The 20780-nt window shown below is 36.7% G+C and overlaps 1 pseudogene; it reads left to right on the top strand.

Moving 5' to 3' along the window:
- Positions 1-4924: 4924 nt before the first annotated feature.
- Positions 4925-7085, top strand: LOC114635283 (annotated as a pseudogene).
- The last annotated feature ends 13695 nt before the right edge of the window (positions 7086-20780 follow it).

Raw genomic sequence — 20780 nt, 5'->3', positions numbered from 1 at the left:
ACTGTGCTGAAGATGTTTAATTAGCTGTAGGATTTCTCTAGAAGAATATTTCTGGGCCATTTATATATACTATCATATGATCCACAAATAGTGATATCTTAACTTCTTCCTATCCAAATTTGTCCCCTGTTCCCCCTTTGTTGTCTTATTGCTCTAGGTAAAACGTCAAGTACTATATTGAATAGATATGGAGAAAGTGGGCAGCTTTATCTTGCCCCTGATTTTAATGTAATTAAGTTTATTCCTACTTAATTTGATGTCGCCTATTGGCTTGTTGTATATTGACTTTACTGTGTTTATATATGTGCCTTGTATCCCTGATGTTTCTAAGACTTTTATCATAAACATGTGTTAAATTTTGTCAAAGATAATTTTAGCATTTAATGAGATGTCAATGTTTTTTTCTCTTTCATTTTGTTTAAATGGTAGATTATATTGATGAATTTTCATATATTGAACCATACCTGTGTCACTGTGACAAAGAGTATGTGATAATGGTAGTGATGTTTTGGGTGCATTCTTGTATTCTGCTTGCAAGTATTTTATCGATATTTTCATGTCAATGTCTGTCAATGTTCATAAGGTAAATTGGCCTGCAGTTCTTTTTTTGTATTGAGTCTTTGTGTCCTTTAGGTATTTGGGTTACTATGGCCTTATAGAACTAGTTTGGCAATGCTCCTTTTGTTTGTACTTTGTGGAAATATTTGAGGATTATTGGTATTAGCTCTTCTTTGAAGTCTCCTAAAATTCCATCTGTCTCTGTTTTTTTTATTTATATTTTATTTAATTTTTATAGAAGACTTTGAATGATTGCTTCTATTTCCTTAGGTATTATAGGACTATTTAAACTGTTTACCTATTTCTGTAGGTTTCCCTGTAGTCTCCTTAAGCTCTCTGGCTCCTTCAATCTGTCCTTCCCCAAGATTCCCCAGGGCTCCATCTAATGTTTGGATGTGGTCTCTCTGATTTAACTATGGTCTGTGGTATCTATCAAGAAAATTGTTCATTTCATTTAGATTTTTCAATTTTTTGGAGTATGGGCTTTAGTAATAAGACATAATGATTCTTCAGGTTTCCTCAGTGTCTGATGCTAAGCCCCCCTTTTCATTTATAATATTTTAACTTGGGTACTGTCTCTTTACCTTTTGGTTAATGTGGTTAAGGCTTTGACTATCTTTTTGATTTTATCAATGAGTCAGCTCTTGGTTTTGCTGCTTCTTAGTATTGTTCTCTTTGTTTCGAATTTATTGGTTTCAACTCCGAATTTGATTATTTCCTGCCCTCTACTCTTAGGTGAGTTTGTCTGTTTTTGTTCTACAGATTTCAGGTGTGGTTTAAAACTGTTAGTATGAGAACTTTCCAGTTTCTTTATGAAGGTATTTATTGCTATGAGGTTTCCTCTTAATGCTGCTTACATTGTGTTCCCATAGGCTTAGGTATGTTATACCTTCATTTTCATTGAATTCTAGAAAATCTTCAATTTCTTTCTTATTTTGACCCTGACCCAGTTGTCATTGAGTAAAGATTTGTTCAGTTTACGTGAGTTTGCACACTTTCTGTTGTTTTTGGTGTTGTTGAGACCAGCATTAATCCAAGGTGGTCTTATAAGATATAAGGAGTTATTTCAATTTTTTTTTTGTATCTGTGGAGGCTTGCTTTGTGTACAATAATAGGGTCAATTTTGGAGACAGTTCCATAAGGTACTGAAAAGAATATATACTCTTTTGTGTTTGGCTGAAATATATTGTGGATATCTGTTTTTGACCCAAAGTTCTTTCTTGCTTGCTTATCTGTTTGTATTTCTTTTTTCAAAACTGGCTGTCCTGGAACTCTGTGTATATCAGGCTGACCTTGTACTTAATGGGATTTGCCTGTCTTTGCCTCAAGAATGCTGGGATTAAAGGTGTGTACCACCATTGCCTGTCAAATTCTTAACACATTATTTACAAAGAGAAGTAGGGTCAGATATGAAGATATTAATTACAGAGTTTTATTCTGTATAACCTATTTGTGCATATAGTATCATGTATGTCTAATAAGGTATTTAAAATAAAAGATAAACAGTTTAAAATTGTTAGCACCACTTCTTCTGTAATTGCTTTTACACAAGAAGTTAAGTCAGCTACTTTTGTTAATCATTTAGGGAAAAAATGTTACTAATGTGTTGATTAGTAACAAGAGGATTTAGATAGGCATTTGGAACAATAGATTGATGCTCTTTATCCTATTCAAATTATTGGAAGGAGGTTCAGATTTGAAGAGTAAGGAGCCGTCTTGAGTGTCATGCCAAGTACCAATGGAGTTGTGTTATTTCTAAACTTTACCATGATAGTCATTATAATTAGGAAAAAGTTTAAAGACACTTGCAGTGTATTTGGCATAATTCTAGCACCTCTCTAGATGTGTCAACTTTGCACAGTGAGATTATGAATTTAATGAATGCTGCTCTGCTGAACTTTGATGCTGAAGATACTGCTGATAAAATTATTCATGGACTGAGGTCAGTATTTTCATTTTGGTCAAGCTTCAAGAATGGCATATATAGCTTGATCAGGATAGCACTTTGTATCCTGGGAATACATTTATTCCTGCCCATCATGTTAAAGATTGTCTTTAACAACATCAACATGTTGGCAGCCAAAGTACATGGCTTGAAACTGAAAATCAACCTCCAGACAGAGTTATTAATTTAACAGGCTGGCAAGTCAAGGATGGGTAAGATTCTGCACAGAGCCTTACCAACCTAAGACAGAAATGCATTACTTTTTGATAATGCATATTCCATGATAAGTAAGGAAGGCATTTTTGTCAGACTGACCTAAGACTGGCTCAGTCTTGTTTATGAAACAAAAAAGGGAGAGAGGCAGAAAGCCTTAGGGGCTGCCTTTCAAGAACCTGACATTGGCCAAGGACAAGGAAGTAGGCTTTAGGCAGGAATATGACGTTAGGCTAGAACAAAGAAGTAATTTCAGGCAGGACTATAAATCTTATCCTAGAACAAAGAAGTAGGCTTCAGGCATAAACATGACTTTATCTAGAACAGGGACATAGGCTCAGATATTTTGGTCATTCTGATAAGTCCTTAGAAACAGTGATCATGGGAGCAATCACGGGACTTTGTTTATTGCCTTGCTTGTTCTTTGACTATTTGTGTTTACTGTCTTGCTTTTTCTTTGATTATTTGCATCTATTATATTGCTTGTTCCACAAGCTAGAACTGACTTTAATACTTGCATGTAATTAAAACATTATGAAAGTGATTGGGAATAAAACAATAAATGACTAAGAAAATTATCAGGCAACTTTGTCATATCAAATATAAGATGGCTGTAAACAAGCATAAAAAATTTAAAACTCAGTTCTAATTAAATGAGCAGAAAATGAGAACAGAGCTTATTTTATTCTCTCTCTCTCTCTCTCTCTCTCTCTCTCTCTCTCTCTCTGTCTCTCTCTCTCTCTATCAAACACACACACACACACACACACACACACACCAAAACACAGCAAAACAAAACTCCACTGAATAGCATGTATGCCAACTGTCTTAGAAAACCTGAAGCAGAGGGATGGTAAGTTCCAGGACAGTCTGATCCATATAGAGAGTTTCAGGGCAGCCATGGCTATATAAGATGACCTTTCTGAAAAATAATGGGAGAGACCATTTTTGATTTTACTTTGTATTATTTAATTATTAGTATGATTAAGCAACATTGGGGATGATAAAACAAAGTGTGGTATACTTATATTCTGAAGACACCATGAGCCTCAGAAGTAGCATCCTTCTGATCTCTCTTCTCCTACTCTTCTTTTTCTTCCTTAGGAAGTCATAGGAAATAGAATTTGAACAACCTGAGGTGTGGGACCAGACTGTTCCTTTTCCAAATGGAGTCTTAGAATCAAGAAAAGCCACTTTCTTCTATTTCTGTCTCTCCTTCCTGCCTTGGGCCTTTATCTTCAGTTCATGCCTCTTTGTCTAATCGCATTTCTACACTGCTAATGTAGTAAAAACGATTTCCTCGCTCCCATTATTTTCCTGCTAGCCATTCCTCCAGGAGGCCAATCTAAACATAGACAAGATCTCCAGGATTTTTCATTTGTATCTTGCTTCAGAAAGCACTCCTGTCAGGTAAAACTTTGATTAATTAATTTGTTATGTTTTTTTCTTGTTACAGGAGTTTGTACTGAGACCCCCTGCAATAAAAAGGAAAGCCAAGACCATCCATCCTCTATAATTTCACATGAGTCTTCTAACTTCTTTTTCCTCCTTTATGAGCAGATTGTTTTGATAGCTTTCAAATTTGCTTTTGTGTCACCAAGCATTTTGCTTACTCGTACATCATCTGTTTGTTAAATGGTTTGCATTTTAATTTTAATCTAATCAAACATATGGGCTTTGTATTTTATATCCTAGTTATAAAGTTATAACACATTTCAACATACTGAATAAATTAACTAGGCCTGTTTACTCCTGGTATCTCAAAATGTATTTATCATTTCTGTATTTCTGAAAATGTACTAAGTTTACTTATTAATTTCCACATGTTCATTTAGTCAGTTTATGGTTTGTTTGTTTGTTTGTTTGTTTGTTTGTTTTTTATATATAATTCATTCACTTATTGCCAGTTTTTCTCCAGGGCCCAGCTATGTTAATCACTAAAAATTTTAAATACACATTAGTGTATATTAGAAATGCTCAGTTACCTTATACAATGTCTTCAAATAACTACTGTAGGAATTTAATATTTTGGAAGATTCCATATAGTTAAAAATATTTTATTTGTCTGTTTTAAATAATAATAATAATAATAATAATAATAATAATAGCTCTTGAGTCACCCCTGTGAAGCCTAGGCTTGCCATGCGAGTCGGACATGGTCCAGGCCTACCACTCTGCTCTGTACTACTACTTGGCTTTCCTGTCAAGATGCCTGAGGAAGTACACCATAGAGAGGAAGAGGTGGAGACCTTTGCCTTTCAGGCAGAAATTGCTCAGCTCATGTCTCTCATCATCAATACTTTCTATTCAAACAAGGAAATTTTCCTCCTGGAGTTGATCTCTAATGATCTGATTTCCGGGGCAATATTCAGTATGAGATCCTCACAGGCCCTTCCAAGTTGGACAGTGAGAAAGAGCTAAAAATTGACATCAGCCTCAACCCTCAGGAGTGCACGCTGACCTTGGTGGACACAGGCATTGACATGACTAAGGCTTGCTAAGCCTGGAACAAAGGCATTCATGGAGGCTCTCCAGGCTGGTGCAGACATCTCCATGATTGGGCAGTTTGGTGTCAGCTTCTACTTGGCCTATCTTGTGGCAGAGAAAATGGTTGTGATCACAAAGCACAATGATGATCACAATGATGATGAGCAGTATGCCTGGGAGTCTTCTGCAGGTGGATCCTTCACCATCCATGCACAACATGGTGAGCCCATTGGCCGGGATACCAAAGTGATTCTTCACCTCAAAGAAGATCAGACAGAGTATTTAGAGGAAAGGAGGGTCAAGGAAGTGGTGAAGAAACACTCCCAGTTCATAGGCTATCTCATCATTCTCTACTTGGAGAAGGAACAAAAGGAGATCAGTGATGATGAGGCAGAAGAAGAGAAAGGTGAGAAAGAGGAGGAAGATACAGATGATAGGGAAAAGCCTAAGATTGAAGATGTGGGATCTGATGAGGAGGATGACAGCTGCAAAGATAAGAAAAAGAAAACAAAGAAGACCAAGGAAAAGTACATTGACCAGGAAGAGTTGAATAAGGCATAGCCTATCTGGACCAGAAATCCGGATGGCATCACTCAAGAGGAATATGGTGAATTCTATAAGAGCCTCACCAATGATTGGGAAGACCACCTGGCAGTCAAGTATTTCTCTGTACAAGGTCAGTTGAAGTTCAGGGCATTGCTCTTCATTCCCCAGTGAACTCCCTTTGACCTCTTTTGAGAACAACAACAAGAAGAATAACATCAAATTGTATGTCCCTCGTGTGTTCATCATGGACAGCTGTGATGAGCTGATCCCTGAGTACCTTAACTTTATCCGTGGTATGGTTGACTCTGAGGACCTGCCTCTGAACATCACCCGAGAAATGTTCCAGCAGAGCAAGATCCTGAAAGCCATCTGCAAGAACATTGTGAAGAAGTGCCTTGAGCTATTCTCTGAGTTGGCTGAAGACAAAGAGAACTACAAGAAGTTTTATGAGGCATTCTCCAAGAATTTAAAGCTTGGAATCCATGAAGACTCCACTAACCGTCGCCACCTCTCTGAGCTCCTTTGCTATCATAACTCTCAGTCTGGAGATGAGATGACTTCCCTGTCAGAGCAAGGAAGTGTGTCTCACATGAAGGAGACACAGAAGTCTATCTCCTATACCACTGGTGAGAGCAAAGGACAAGTGGATAACTCTGCCTTTGTGGAGTGTGTGTGGAAATGGGGCTTTGAAGTGATGTATATGGCTGAGCCTATTGATGAGTACTGCATGCAGCAGCTCAAAGAATTTGATGGAAAGAGCCTGGTCTCAGTGACTAAGGAGGGCCTGGAGCTACCAGAGGATGAGGAAGAAAAGAAGAAAATGGAGAACAAGGCAAAGTTTGAGAATCTCTGCAAGCTCATGAAGGAGAACTTGGACAAGAAGGGTGAAAAAGTGACAATCTCCAATAGGCTTGTGTCTTCCCCCTGCTGCATTGTGACAAGCTCCTATGGCTGGACAGCCAACACTGAATGGATCATGAAGACCCAGGCACTGTGAGACAACTCTACAATGGGCTACATGATGGCCAAAAACCACCTAGAGATCAACCCTGACCACCCCATTGTGGAGACCCTGCGGCAGAAGGCCGAGGCAGACAAAAACAACAAAGCTGTCAAGGACCTGGTGGTGCTGCTGTTGGAAACTGCTCTGCTCTCCTCTGATTTCTCACTTGAGGATCCCCAAACCCACTCCAACTCCATCTACCGCATGATTAAACTAGGCCTGGGCATTGATGAAGATGAAGTCACTGAGGAAGAGCCCAGTGCTGCTGTTCCTGATGAGATCCCCCCACTAGAAGATGGTGAAGATGCCTCTCGCATGGAAGAAGTGGATTAAAGGCTCCCAGGAATCCCTGCCCTCTGTATAGTATCCCTGTGGCTCCCCCAGCAGCCTTGACTGGCCTTGACCCAAATGACTCATGTCTACAAGAATCTCCTCTATTCTGTCCTTGTGCTTAAGGCAGGAAGATCCCTTCCCACAGAGTAGCAGGGTTGAGTGTTGTGTATTGTGGTTTTTTGTTTGTCTTATTTTGTTCTGAAATTAAAAATATGCAAAATAATAATAATGATTTGATAAGGTTACTTTTTAACTTCAAACAATTGTTTTCTTTCAATATTACATATAATCAATATAGTAATTGGTCCTATATGTGTTTAAAATATAAAAATTAACCCCTTTCAAGTTAAACTTTGATCTTATTTTCTTATACTTTATGTATGTAAAACCCTTTGAGAGTTCTAGTTTTATTTAACTTGATCTGTAGAACCAAAGTGTAAAGGCCAACAATTTCCTTTTAAACATTCCTGAACTAAAAATGTCAGGTATCCTTGAAGCTGTACTAATGAACAGAACTGAATAGCTGAATATGTTTACACATATGTAATATAAATCTAAAAATCTAGTTAAATGAAAAGAATAGCATCTTTTCAACACACTTCATTCATCCAAAATAGATCACATCTAATTATTCAATAAATAATACTAAGGATTTTGTTTTTAGATAATGTAAATAGATTTTATTTTTACATACCATACTATATTTTATGTCTAAACTTATGTCATTGCCTTTTATCATGCCTATTTAAAAATATTTTCATTGATTATTGATTATTCTTTTATATTAAATCTAAACTAAACAAATGTCTATATTGTACAATCTAAAACATTCCCAAGGCAGTCCTGGCTCATTGGCATATAAAAGGAACTATTTTATGAAGACATTACAAGGAAGAATAAATAATGCACGATTTAGCATTTCATAACTTATCCTTCAAGTACTTAATTTATAGGCACTCTTAATCAAATTAAGCAATTATACTATTTTTTCCAAACAATGAGTACTGATTAAAATGTTCTTATATGTTCTTAAACTATTTTCAAGTGTTCTAATGTATTCTATACTTAATGAGCTGTTGTGGATTGCCCTAGTGTTGTTTGTATTTTGTTGTTAATTCTGCTTCCTCAAGAGGAGCTGCCCTGATGAGGAGTGGATCGCATACACAGGTGATTTCATGTGTCCTTCTTGTTTCAAAGCCTGGTCCAAGCTTCCTTCTCACTCCCCCTGCATCTGTTCTTTCTCCTCCTGGGGCCTGAAAATCCCACCTTTTTCCTTTCACCCAGCAAATGGCTTCCACCTTCTTTGAGCATTTCTAAATATATAAACCCTTTGGATCATAATTAAGCTTAGAGTTTCATTTCTACTGGGTACTGAGTGGGTTGCAGGTATTGTCTGGGGTTCAGCGAAGCTTTACAGAGATAGCATGGTAGATTGGCAGAGCCATCTCCCACGCTGGAATCTCATGAGTGCCAGGGCTGGTGCTTCCGGACTGTCTGAGCCATGGCAATGGCTAGAACACGCTACCATTCACGGCCTCTGGCCTCACCTAGTTGGAAACATTCAGCCCTGTAACAACAAGCCAGATTGGGCCACTGCTGTTTTAAATATTAACCGTAACATACAGGTAAAGATTCTTTGTGTCATTCTTCACATGGCATAAATGGAGATTTATGATTGCTTATTATTAAAATTGGCTCCTATAAAGGGATAGCTCTCTTTCACATGCTCACACCAGGAGCAGAATTTCATCCTCAACTAGTCTGTGCACCCTGCACAATACATACATATATCATGTTGGTACTTAAATCCGTTTTGAGATTTGTATATTGCAGAGTGTACAGCTTTGGCCAGATTCACCCTATGTCATGGATTTTGGGTCGTCTTGTGTGATTCAACCTTTCAGATGGATTCAGTCAGAACTTCAGTCAATCCCTGAACCTTCTAGGCATCAGTGACTGGATAATAATTGTTGGCTTGGCTTTGTTAAGGCCTAACTAAATCTCCTAGTTTCTCTATCCTTCCCCCTCGTTTAAAGATATTTCATCATCCCTGTTCAGCCAGAAGTTATGGAGAATTGTCAGCTTAATTCCCTGGGTTTAGGGGTCTGGTAATGGTTATTTTTAAAAATTACATAACGGTTGTCATTCTAAGGAATTTGGGAATGGTCATAATTTTGAACAGGGAGGAAATAGGTGAGATGGATTATGTAGCCATAATCTTAATTGGTAGAAATATTTATAATTGATACAAAGTTGAAGGTATATTTTCTTACATTAGCATATTTTATTGGTATAAATTTCTTATATTGATATAAAGTTTAAAATTAATACCATTACCCTTAGACAGGCATTGTGCCTATACAACTCTTTCAAGAATACAAACCTTAGACCCAGTCCTTCTATGACTGCTATTACAAACTGTTTTCAGATGATTGACCAATATGAGTTAAGGGCCAGATAGTAAACTCATGGTTATGTTTGACTTCTGATTTAATTACAAAAGTATGTTTTCAATATATTTCAATTAGAAATAGCTGAGAGCAGTCAAGGTTTAACTGTTCAGACTGCCTTCCATATATAATCTTCAAAAACATCAAAAATCCATGAAATGTGACATTTAATGTTATTTAATCATTTATTGGTAAGACATACCTGCTCTAGACAGCACCCACTTTAAAGTTCAAAGAAGGTATTAAACATCTTCACCTACAGGCAAGGTTGCTATTTGTGCCAAGGCAGTCACTGTGCAGAAATTGCCCACGTCATTTACAGACTGTTTAGAGAAGGACACATTTTGCAGAATAGTCAACTATTAGCTTTGCTGAGACAGGGTCAGCTGCTCTTCAAATTTCTGTTTTATAAGTCTGTCAGATAGATGATCCTTGGCCAAAAGGCAGAAGGCAGATGCTCTGAGTTTTAAAGTATGAAGAACTGTGTAGGTAGTCAACTGTCTCTACAAATTGATTAAGTTTCAGAAGCTATGCTTTACGCTTCCTATATTTTCAGGTAATATTTGATTATCTTGGATTTCCATGAGGTTGGAGACTAATTTTAGTCTCATAATCAAACTCGGTTTGTTTAATTTTGAGAGAGAGAGAGAGAGAGAGAGAGAGAGAGAGAGAGAGGGAGAGAGAGAGAGAGAGCGCGTGCATTTATAGAGTAAATGACATGGTTTCCAGTAATGTTACATGCTAAAAATTAACACACAATCCAGGGATAGAATCATAATTCTATCAGTTAGGAAATGTGGTAGAATACTTTACTTAATTGACAAATTAATGGACTGGATATGATTTGTACCTTATACAGTATAATTTACTTAATTCTTTTTTTTTCAATTTATATCTGTGCTAAAAGTTTGTTTGTTTGTTTGTTTGTTTGTTTGTTTGTTTTGACAGAAATGGTGAGATATAGGGGGAGGTGTTGTTTCCCTACTAGGTCCTTGATTTGGTCGATAAAGAAGGCAGAAACTAATTGCTGGGTTAAAGGAAAAAGACGGAACTTCCGGGCACCAGGAGGAGGAATAGCAGATGCAGGGAGAGAAGAGGAAACTTCAGACCAGGCTTTGGAACAAGAAGGATACAACAACTATGTAAGGTCTTAGGGTAACCAGAACCAGCGGCTTCCACCACCCTCCCACAGCTGATATACATTAGCTGATTTTAGGTTTAGAGGTTTTTGTGCCCAGGAATTATGTTATCTGGCAAGTTTTAAAATAATAAAGTGGTCTAGAGTTTTTCTTCCACAGAGCTAAGATGGGCAGGAGAAAGAGAGAAGATGAGGTGATTGATGACAGCTTGGTGAACCTAACTGGGAGGGGCTGGGGGGAGCAATCGCAGCTCTCAGGAAAGGTACCAACTGGCTATTTGCAAAGCTAGCCAAGAGGGAGAGGTAGCTGGTGGAGCATCGGCTGCCAGGAGTGTGATCTCAGAGCTATGGCGGGAACAGAGCTCTGTCTTTTTTAAAAATCATAAAAAACAATGAGCCATACTATAAGTTATGATTTTTCCTTTTTCTTTCTAGCCTTTCATCTCACCTGCTTCCAATTTACAGGTGATCTCTGTTAACAAGATACATTAAAATGTGCTAGAATTTCATGTTTAAAATTTTATTTGTTTTGTGTGCTACATCCAAGAGAAACTGGAAACTGGTCTGAGCTGTAAAGATTTGTCTCATTTCTGTCATTCAGTATCACTTTCCTTGTCTTGTCAATAGCTCTTCCAAGGTTAAATGACCATAGAGTCTAAGTAATTGTGGCTATATTCTCTGCTAGTATCAAGAATTCATTAAATATAGTGAACATTTTTTCCAGTTACATATTTTGGCTTGGTTATTTAGTTATATATATGGCAAGATGATAAGCATATGCCATATTTTACTTTATTTTTTTAAATGAGATATTTTATTTATTTACATTTCAAATGTCTCCCCTTTTACCATTTTCCCTCCCTAGAACCTCCATCCCATTCCCCCTCCTCCTTTTTGCTTTTATACTATTTTAATTACATGTATGCGTTAAGATCAGTTCTATGTTGAGGGCCTAGCAATACATGAAAATAGTCAAGGAACAAGCACGACAACAAATACAAAATAGTCAAAAACAGACAAAGAACAAGCAAGGCATTAAACCCAATTGCATGAACACTCCCGTTATCACTGTTTCTAAGGGCTTATCATGATGACCAAAATATCTGTGCCTACTTCCCTGTCCTAGCCCAAAGTCATTTTCATGTCTGAAGTCTACTTCCTTGTTCTAGCCTAAAATTTAGATTCCTGTCTGAAATGACTTCTTTGTTCTAGCCAATAGTTTAAGATTCTCAGTCACACATGCTCCAAAAGACAATAGGCAGAACCCCCCCCACAAACTCTACATGCAATAAGTATCATGATAGTTTTTCATCTTCCTGTGAAGTATGTTTAGAAAGGAAGAAAAAATCAGCATTCAAATGCAAGTCTTCAAATGGTATCATAGACTTAACACAGACAATACTGTTTTGATACTCAGATTCTCACAAGGAAGTAATAACAGAATAGCAGTCCAAATATTTAGTAAAAGTCAGATACAAATAGGTCAAGATTAATGAATATTTTCATCTAATGTGCTTAGGGTTCCTGGATCTGTAATGAGCAAGCTTAATAATTTGGTACCAAGTAAATCTGTTAAAAAGAATGCTCACATGGTTGTCCTAAATGGTTCCTAACCTCCTATATGCTCTCCTGACAGCAGTGAAATAATACCATGTAATAGGACCTTTATAAGAATTGACTGATCTATTTAAGATACTTGGCATAATGTCTAATGGTATTTGGTAAATGTTGTTGAGGATCATAGTTACTGAGGTACATTGAAGACCCCTGGAGAGCTTGTTAATGTGCAGAATTCCAATCATTACCCTGGAACCTTGTGAATGCAAGCAAGGTAAATATCATTTTATTAAACATCCCAGGGGATTCTAATGTAGATACAATGGAAAATTCATCCCTTGAGACATCTTGACTAATCCCTTTGAATAATATGTTTTGCAAAAACTCTTCCTTTATATATGTAAAGTGGATTATGAAGTAATGTGTAGACCTCAAGTTTCATACATCCAATTATTTTGCCAGGGTTTAGGAAACATAAACTTTAGGTCTGACAAAGATAAAGAAGAATACAGCAGAGGTACTATACACAGAATTAGTATCTTGCTCACCGCTGTTATTGAGTGTTTAGAATGTGGGAACTGACAATATCCTATAAATTTTATAACCTACTTCCAAGTACATATGTGAGTTTGATAAGTCCTCCAAGCAACCTAGTGATGTCTACAATCTAATCCAGGTAGTATTCTGAGGAACATAAGAAATGTAACAACTCCAAATTCCTTTAAATAACAAAGAAAAACAAAATGAAAAGAGTGTAGTAACAACTAAAAGCCATTTCTATGATATTTAAATAGTGTATAGCAGTTTTTTAGGACAGATGCAACTGGAAGATAAAGAATATGGAATAATGATCCCATCATTAAATACATCTATGCACCCTCTCCCTCTATTGATTTACACATGGTAAAATATTCAAGCAAATGTACAATTGGTAAAATAATATTTGGAGATTGCCAACAGCACATTGTACCTAATGAGTCTGGTGCACATCTATATGATAACATGAATAGTGCACCATCAAATTCTTCATAGAAAATGGAGAATGAGACTGGGTCTGATGAATACAAGAAGGTGAAGAATGCAATGCATTGTGGAAGTGAACTCCTGTACAGGTGAGTGATGACTACATCAATTCTTTTGTAAGGAACAGAAACCATAATATCATTACTAGTTACAGCCACCCCACAGACAGAGAAAGAACTAGCTAATGTGAGATTCTTCAATTTTTTTCATTCAGGTTAAAATTGTTTTTGTCACTATACTTAAGAATTCTGTTTTCCATAGTTGCCAATCACAGTATCAGAATCACATTAATTATTCAAACTATAGCTATAAAAAGAGAACTCCATAGCTGTTGTAACCCTGTAAGTCAATGAAAAGGTGTTTAACATTGTAGAATCACTCCAGGTTGTCAGTGATTTGTCTGCTGTCTCCTGCTCAGCCTCCAAGCCCTGGTTGTGAAGTATGCATGATGCTTCTCTTTCCCCTCAGTCTCTTAAATTGGCTCATCAGCCTGCCTCTTATCCACTGTGTTCAAAGACACACATTCAACATTCTGACAGCTGAAAATACCTAAAGAGCAATGGCATCAGTGTTGGTCAGATTTAGGTTTGAATGACATTGTCAGCAATTATTAGCTATGGGATTTGGGAAATTTATTTAGCCTTTCTAATACAATATTGCCAATGTGTAAGAAAAATAGACAGAATAAAAATAAATGGGAAGCTATGCTCAGTTATTTGGGATGTTTCTCTGAATGGTAGCTGTTTTTTCCTCCACACTTATCTGCAGCTTATTGTCTGACACCTAGCAACTCCCAGGGCTTAAAGATTCACTTTGATTGTTCACATTTTGAACTCCTCCCTGATTCTGCTCTCTTTTGCTGACAGTGAAAAAAATAAGAAATAAGCCTTCTGGCACAATAGGTCAGAATAAAATATGATCACCTCCAAATGTATTTCTAGCTTATAGAGCTGTTAACTAACTAAGCCAAGATAAACAGCTCATCTAGTCAGTGAATTCAAAATACTTTACAGATCTCTGGATAAAATTTTAGAATCAACCTCTCCCAGGGATATTACAGTTTGTTTAAATTTTTGCCTCAAAGCCCACCTACCCTGTCCTGTGTCATTTGTTAATCTGAGCATATATGTATGTATGTATGTATGTATGTATGTATGTGTGTATATATATATATATATATATATATATATATATATATATATATATATAATAGATTAGTTTAATAAAAGTTATCTGGAACAACTCTTTAGGCTAAAGCTCTAGCAAGGCTGAGACTTAAATATGGGGACAATTTTATATCTTTGTGGGTCTATCACCTTCCAAAAAGATGGCCACTGAAGAATCAGAGTTTCCACATTGTTTGGTATGATTAGTCCTCCAAAACGGCTGTACTCCTAGCAGGATGTGCACAATTCTGTTCGCATATTTTACTGCAACTGCCTTTTTGAGATAAGACTAGCTTTGAACGCATTTCTAAGCAGGCAGTCTCCATTAAATTGTGAGATCCCTGAGGGCAGGAAAAAGTATCCTTTGATTTTTATCCTCAGGATTTAGCATGCTCAGTAAATGTGTCATTCATAGAATTTATTTATTAGATTCTAGCTCAATATGAAGATTGCCTTTTCAGATACTGTCATCAAACATTGACAATAATTCTGAAGAGAGATCTTCCTGGCAGGCTGCTGCAGAGACTTCTCGATGAACAATCAATTTCTCAGATTTTATATTGTTGTTTTCTGGCTTCATCATAAAATAAAGTTAAAAATACAACTACCATTATTTTGTTTCTGTGTTTTACTTATGTTAGCAATTTTGTCAGAAAGTGATGTCAATGACGCCTTACCCAGCTTTGTGTGATTGTTCCTTCTTGGGTCTGTGGTAGAATAGGAAGAGAACTGAGATATCAAGAGGAATCTGAAATAATTTTTTCTGCAAATAACTAGATATCATATGTTGCTGAAAGATTCTGGAGCTCTTTCCTCAGCCCATTAGCTCACACCCATTTCTTTCCTCTTTTTTTGCTTTTCTGGTCCCCATTTCAATTTATAACCATGTCTCCCTGGTGTAGTGTTTTGCCTTGAGATGCCAGAACCTGTGATGAGGAAGTACTCTCCAAACTCAGATCTATTACTAAGCACTCCCAAATATGAATATCCTAACACTCTGAGCTCCTTCATTGTTTCTCTGACTTCCGTGTCTAATCTTAAAGATATGATGTTTTCTCATCTCCCCTTCTCATTGAGGCTGCTGAAGCTTTCCATTTACTTGTACTGTTGTTTTTCTCTTAATTTGTAATAAAATTTGTTCTTAACCTTCTTTCTTAATCTCTCTTAAAATTATCAATGAAGCTTAGTTCCCACAAAATGGAAATTCATTTTCCTTCTTAACATTCTCCAACATATGACAGCATCCCTATGTATTCTCACTATTGTCTTTCTCTTTGGTTTTGAGATAGTTTTTCATGTAGCCCAGGTTGGCCTTAATCTTACTATGTAGCCCAGGATGGCTTGGGATTCATTATCTTTCTGTCTGAGTCCTAAATGCTGAGATCTAAAAGTGTATCTCACCATACCTAGTTTCTATAATATTTTGATAAATGTATTTATTCACATTATGGGAGGAAACTCTTGTTTTTTTTTTCTTTGTTTCTTTATTTTTTATTGGATATTTTCTTTACATTTCATATGTTATCCCCTTACCCCATTCCCCCTGACCCTGCCTAGGAACCCTCTATTCCATCACCCCTCCTCCTGCTTCTTTGTGAATGTGCCCCTACCTACCCCCCACTCCCACCTCCCCACCCTCAACTTCCCACCCACTGGGGCATCCAGCCTTCATGAGAGCAAGAATCTCTTCTCCCACATATGCCCAACAGGGCCATCCTCCCTTACATATACAGCTGGAGCCATGGATCCTTCCCTAAGTGCTCCCAGGCTGGTGGTTTAGACCCTGGGAGCTCTGGTTGGTTGGTATTGTTGCTCTCCTCATGGGGCCGCAAACCCTTTCAGCTCCTCCAGTCTTCACTCTAACTCCTCCATTGGGAAACCCATGTTCAGCTCAATAGTTACCTGTGAGGGAGGAAACTTTTAACAAATCTTTTATATCCATGCTATTGACACAAAGTTCCAGAGGTCAATTGTCAATTGTCTTCAATTAATAACTTTTCCTAGGCTAACAGCTTCTTTTGACACTGAAGAGAATCTGAAATAGAGTGGCTATTCATGTGAAATTGAAATGTATTATGGCAAAGAACCTACATGTTGAATTAAACTAGATTCTTCAGTCCCAGTGATATGTTCCTGTTTTGTATTTTTAAACTTACATATGTTTTAGAACCCTTCATTTGCTCCTAGACTAATTTGATCATGTACATCCTATGCTATCCATTGATAATCATATAAAAATAATCTTTTACTCACTCAAGAAGTAGAATAGTATTTGAAAACATTTTAGCCCATTCATCTTCGTTCATGCCACTGTTATAACAAGCTCAAGATGTCCAGGCTCAATTTCATTTACTGTCTCAAACTTAGCCCTCTCTGCAGTTCATATTTCCAGTGTTCATGCCTATCTCTTTTACTACTCAGATGTAAAATATGATTCACTTTTGGCTTTCTCCCTTTTCTTGAATTTCTAAGAGACTTTCCCATTCCTATCATAATTAATGTCACTAAATCCATACCTATTATAAAATAAATACTTCTTTGTAGGTATCTTTGTAGAACTTAAAGATTTAGCCTACTCTCTACTCAATAATCTCTAACGGCTTTACATACTGTCATACAAATCTTGAGAAGTGGTACAAACCAGAGAAAACACTCCAGAATTTCAGAGTTGGGGAAAAATTATTGTTTTGAAAATAACAAAAGAACCAGCTATGTTTATTACTATTGAGCGTATAGCTTAGATATAAGTTTAAGGATATCCCTGTAACATATAAATCCAGGGAAGAAAGTGCCAAGTTCAAGTTCAACATAAGAAGAATTTGGCTAAAAGTACCCAAAAAAAGGGGACTGTTTAAACATGTAACTGGAGGTACAGAAAAAAATACAAGGAGAATTGTGTGTAATAGACAGGAAACCATGAATTCAAACTTCTCTTTAGAATGCACAGGGTGAGAGAGAAGGGCAAGATGCATACTTGAAAGGGTATAGATGTATTAATATTAAATTCTACTTCTTTCAGTAACAAATAGGGAAAGTGATAGAAGAATTTTAAGAAAGATAATACATCTTTCATAAGTAATCAGATTTTTGTTTCAGAAACATAACTCTATTGACAAATTCATAAGTGCATCAGAGTATGGCAAGCACTAGAGAACACAGGTAAGAGAATTACTGAAGCACTGCAATATACTGTCAAGGAGAGGTTGTGTGCCTGAAGCACTATGAATGAGCAAATGAAAACAAATGGAAAACTTGGTTTAGGTGATAGAACATGATCAGAGAAAACAGAAAGAAATGAGAGAAAGATAGTAGGCAGAAACATATCAAACTTGGACGGAAGAAATTGTTCTTCCTAAAATATGAGGGAAAATTGGGTTCAACTCCGAAAAGTTTGAAAGATATCCAAACCATTTCTAATGCTAGAGTCCTGAAATACTGATTAAATGAGAAAATCATAAAATGTGATTAAGAATACTCAGAGTCCAACATAAAGTTGATGAGCTCCTTGCCTTTAGGACCTCCCTCAACTTGAGCTTCTGGCTTCATTTTCTCAGCACCTTTCAAACTGGCACATATCTCTTCTTCTCACTTTATGTTTACTGCTTTTGCCTAGCAGAAGGCTGGTGCAAGGGCACCAAGAGTGCTTAAGGTAAGTCAGGCTAAGTTGTGATGTTAGGTATATTTATTAGATCCATTTTGACTTACAATATTATCTACTTATAACAGATTTATCAGGATATAACCCCACAGTAAGACAACTCTGCATGTTTTCTCTTCATATACACACAAATCAGGATGTCTGCAAACAAAATCAACCCAAAAGTAAAGCACATAGACATTACCAAACCAATTACTGAATTTTTGACTTTCTCTAGTAGTATAGCGTAAACAGAAGAACCCATTGATGTCCAAACTCAAGGTATGTAATATTATAGAAAAGAGAAAGAGATTGATGAGCATCTGCAAGCATCTACTGTAAATCCATGCTGAAGTGTGAAGTTCTGAGACTTAATGGCTCAGTTTGAATTTACAAGTTCATGTATCAGTGATGCCAAAAAGGCAAATATGAACACATGCAACGACAACAAATAAGAACAATGAGGTACAGCAATCCAAGTATAGTGAAAAAGTCTGTGGGTTCATAGGCAGGTCATGTCAGATATTCCTATCCTCATTAAAATGACATGCAGAAGCTATTTGTACATCCACAAAATCAAGTGACATCTCCCCCTTTGGTGCCTCAAATGTATGAGACATTATAACCATTTTGGTACACATAGAGTCAGTCAGAAGAGACCATTTTAGGGAATATCAGTATTTCTTTTTCTACCCTGAGGTGAGAAAAAAACTGCAAAAAAAAGTACACTGTGGTATTAAAAATTCTGCTTATAACAGCATGCTCATACATGCAGGTTTAGCATAATTAGATATTTAAAAACTGTACATCTAATAAATCCAACTGCCAATCTAACATGCACTACAATCAGGACTTAGTATTTGCCAAAGAGAAGGCTTAATTAATTTGGTTCTCCTCATTAAAAGAACGAAGGTAGGAGTCTAAGTCACTAATATAAATAAAACCAGTAATTTTTATCTATAATAAAATATAATTGAAAATTATAAAGTTAAACTCAGGAAATAATTTAGCAATTCCTTTTTAATATCTATAACTATAAAGACACATGTACAGTCACAGGATTTTAGAGACTTAATGATCTGATAAATCAGTCACTTTGTTCATCTCAGTCCCTTATATATACTACCATTCCATAAATGCCCAATAAATTAATGAGTGAATAAATGAATGAGTGATTAAAGCAAATTAATTAATACAAATATTTTGCACAAATTGGGGCAAAAAGAGTTCTTAAAAGGAAATTAAGCAGGGTCTGAAGAATAAATAGTTCAGTAAATAAGCACCCTTCCTGAGCAAGCTTAAACCTGTGTAATAAATGATTCACAAGTACTGGAGAAATAGATGATCCTTAGGTTAAGAGCACTTTCTGAGCTTGTAGAAGACCAGTGATTGGTTTACATTACTCACATCAGGCAGTGTACAGCCATCTGTAACTTCAACATCTGGGGATTTAACATTCCTCAGGCCTTAAGCATGTGTATGCACACACACATACATACATATGGGCACACACACACACACACACAAACCTACAAATTAAACAACTTGGCTGATATCATAAAGCTACTTAGTAAGAAATGCAATATGAAAAACTCGGTTTTCCAATAAAAAATGACTCTTGAAGGTTAATTGGGGTTGGATTATAGTTTCAAATGTTTAGTCCATTATTATTATGCAGGAAGCATGGCAGCATGTAGACAGATGTGATATTAGAGGAGCAGAGAGTTCTACATCTTGATCCAAAGGGCAGCCAGGAGGAGACTGGATACATTTCACACTGGCCATAGCTTGAGCATTTAAAACTCAAAGCCCAGACATAGTGACACACTTTTCCTAACAAGGCTACACCTTCTAGAAGTCCATACCTCCTAGTAGTGCCAATTTGATGGACCATGAATAGAACTTTAATTCAGCAACATGGCTACTCTGGCAAGGGATCACATCCAAATACCTTCTAGGTCTGAGTTATCCTGCTAGAATGCATAAATACCCTTACTACACATCTTTAATTTTTAATAATGAAGGTAAGCTTAGTTCACAGAAGAAAGCAACAATGTTCCAAAGTGACATCTATTTGAAGGGCATACACAGTGACAAATCAGAGAAAGATTTGACAAAATGAGTCAGAGACAGGATATAACCTACTCTCAAGAGAACAGCACAAGAAAGAGAGGCTACTTAATATAACAGGAAAGAGTATTGACTTAAGAGAGCAGGAGAGAGAGAGAGAGAGAGAGAGAGAGACAGACAGACAGACAGACAGACAGAGACACAGAGAGAGACACAGAGAGAGACACAGAGAGACAGTCACAAGTCACAGTCACACAGAGAGATAGAGAGACAGAGACAGAAAGAGATTGAGGACACAGTTTTATTGGAACAGTTTTACAGAGACAGATTGCAAGTGAAGACAGAACAAGCTAGAAAATGAGAAGTCAGAAGATTAGAACAGATTTTTAAAGTTAGTTTGAGGCCAAGCATAGCAATTCAGTCAGAAGCTAAGAGAATACAGTTTGAAACAGTCACCTTGGAGAAGAGTTTCTGCCCACACAGCTGAGTTGACCCAAGCAGCCAGAGTTTAGAAAATCTTAGAAAGGATGAGCTTCTTCAGCAGTAAGCCTCCAAGACTGCAATTACATCTGGTGCATAACGTTACTTTTACAGCCAAGCATTTAAACACATTGAATCTAGGGGGGCCAAATCTATTCAAGCCATTAGAGTATC

The sequence above is a fragment of the Grammomys surdaster genome, unplaced genomic scaffold, assembly GCF_004785775.1.
Source record: "Grammomys surdaster isolate TR1022 unplaced genomic scaffold, NIH_TR_1.0 61, whole genome shotgun sequence".
Classification (NCBI taxonomy): domain Eukaryota; kingdom Metazoa; phylum Chordata; class Mammalia; order Rodentia; family Muridae; genus Grammomys; species Grammomys surdaster.
The sequence above is the reverse complement of the archived record's forward strand: the minus strand, read 5'-3'. Positions and strand labels throughout refer to the sequence as shown.